Source organism: Pieris brassicae, chromosome 3 (genome assembly GCF_905147105.1).
Source record: "Pieris brassicae chromosome 3, ilPieBrab1.1, whole genome shotgun sequence".
NCBI classification, from domain to species: domain Eukaryota; kingdom Metazoa; phylum Arthropoda; class Insecta; order Lepidoptera; family Pieridae; genus Pieris; species Pieris brassicae.
Genome location: NC_059667.1, coordinates 5,965,823 through 5,967,807, shown reverse-complemented (window position 1 = coordinate 5,967,807; position 1,985 = coordinate 5,965,823). Strand labels below are relative to the sequence as shown.

The 1,985-nt window shown below is 32.9% G+C and overlaps 1 long non-coding RNA gene across 1 annotated transcript; it reads left to right on the top strand.

Moving 5' to 3' along the window:
- Positions 1-359: 359 nt before the first annotated feature.
- Positions 360-1,511, top strand: LOC123707420. The gene is made up of 3 exons (XR_006753494.1): positions 360-603; positions 716-850; positions 1,104-1,511. It is a non-coding gene; the product is annotated as an uncharacterized LOC123707420 (long non-coding RNA).
- The last annotated feature ends 474 nt before the right edge of the window (positions 1,512-1,985 follow it).

Genomic DNA, 1,985 nt, shown 5'->3' with positions numbered 1-1,985 from the left:
TAAATGTTATCCAACACGAAATCTCTTATGTATTTAACAATAAAATATGAAGTGGATTGTGCAGTCCATAACAAAGAAACGAAATAAACGAGAATTACGTCCAGCGGTCCGCTGTATTTCTGTACTCCCAAAAATTGCTATTGTACTTGCGAAAGTAATTTTTGTAAAAGCCTTATAAACCGAGTTTTTACAGAAGGTCGAGGCTACTTTAAATGTACATTGTGTATATTTCATATTTTGTGCTAAATTAGTATTACCCGGTACAGTGCCCAATATCTACTTTCCTAGTATAAAGCGTATTCATAAGCTAAGCTAGAATAATATTTATTTAGAATTACCTTAAAACGAGAGTCTTAGACCAAGAAATCTCAGAAATGTATAGTTACATACACAAACTTATATAGAAAATTTATGACTTGTGTATGTATTTCATAAAACCAATCGAAAAATATACGGCATTTTTCATGCAAAATTCCCAATGCGAATTTGATTTAAATAAACCGATACGTTTAGCGAAGCACATGTTGCAACAATATTTCACAGAAGCGATATGCTGTGTTTACATTATTTTATTTTCAATAGAGGATGTCTCAACATTTCCTTGTATGTTGGTGCTTGAATAATTTTATTGCTACCTATACGTAGAAGAGTTGAAGTGATTCGTTCAAATTGCATAATGATCATATAATAAGATATTGTATCTTTTTATTTTTAGCGATTATGACTTAATATGTTGTAATAAAAATAATATATCAAATGAAATTTCGATGCCAAATAGTTCAATGTGCTTGGGAGCAAAACATTATGAAACTAAACTAAACTTAACAACCTTATTAAGGAACGAGGAGTGGTGCGTCCCTACATAGCCTTTATTAAATACCTAGGTAACACTGAACATCTTTATAAATGTAGGTAACGTTAAACCAAAGAAACGTAAGAAATGCTAATCGCAGCCTATCACAGCTTTGTTGTTAAGTAAGCCAACAACGAAAGTCATAATAAACCATTGACTGAAAATTTTCTCGCGTTAGGTTCATTTTCATGTGTAACAATGTCCGTTGTGTGTTATCCCGGCGAAATTTAGCCAGCCTAGGTCTTTCCAGGAGCTCAGAAGTTTCTTCGCTTTGCTTCACGGAACGACCTCACTACTCCAAGGATTTCGGTACTTTGGGAAGCCACGGCCACGCATTCCAGGACTACGTGAGTGACAGATGTGCTGAAACAGCCTCTGCACAAGGTATTGTGTGTAGCGCCATGGAACCTAACCTTGCTCTTCGATTTTGTAGTTTTGTATGAAAAAAGTGTGTTCCTTGTTTTCTGTACCTAAAATACACCTTTAGCTGTCCCATAATGATGGTATATTAAAAAAGAGATAGAACTAGAGTCAATATATCTCCAAGTTTAAAAATATACAATATTCATACCGTATTCGGCAACTAAAATATTTGTATTCTAAAACGTCCCAGGTGTGTATAAAATATTCAATAATATTTTCAGACACCTTTGTTGTGTTAAGGGTAAAGTGTGAAAATGTTAATATTTTCAATACTCTTGAGGAGATTCGTTGAAATATTTCAGCCAATGTAAGAAACGAGAGCTTTGTAGGTGTATTTATTTGCATATTGTTGCTGGTGCCAGCTTCATGTAAACATAACAAGCACTTTCTATTACTTCCGCGATAATATTGCTAGTACGTTACTTAATAACTCAATGCAACAAGAAGAAATACAACCCACAGACTACAGAGAAAAATGTTTTTATTTGCTCATCCGTCTGTTCTAATAATAATTATAAGATATTTGAACTGGTATTTATTCTTCTTTGGTATTTATTTGTTTATGTACAAATGCCATCATCATTATTTACTTAATGATAGTCCATAAGTTTTATAACTCTAGCTACTCTAAATCACTTTCTGCAGGTTTGAGATATTTTAAGAAATTTTTATTGAACCCATTTAAGCTTGAAAATTATTAAGGCACAGA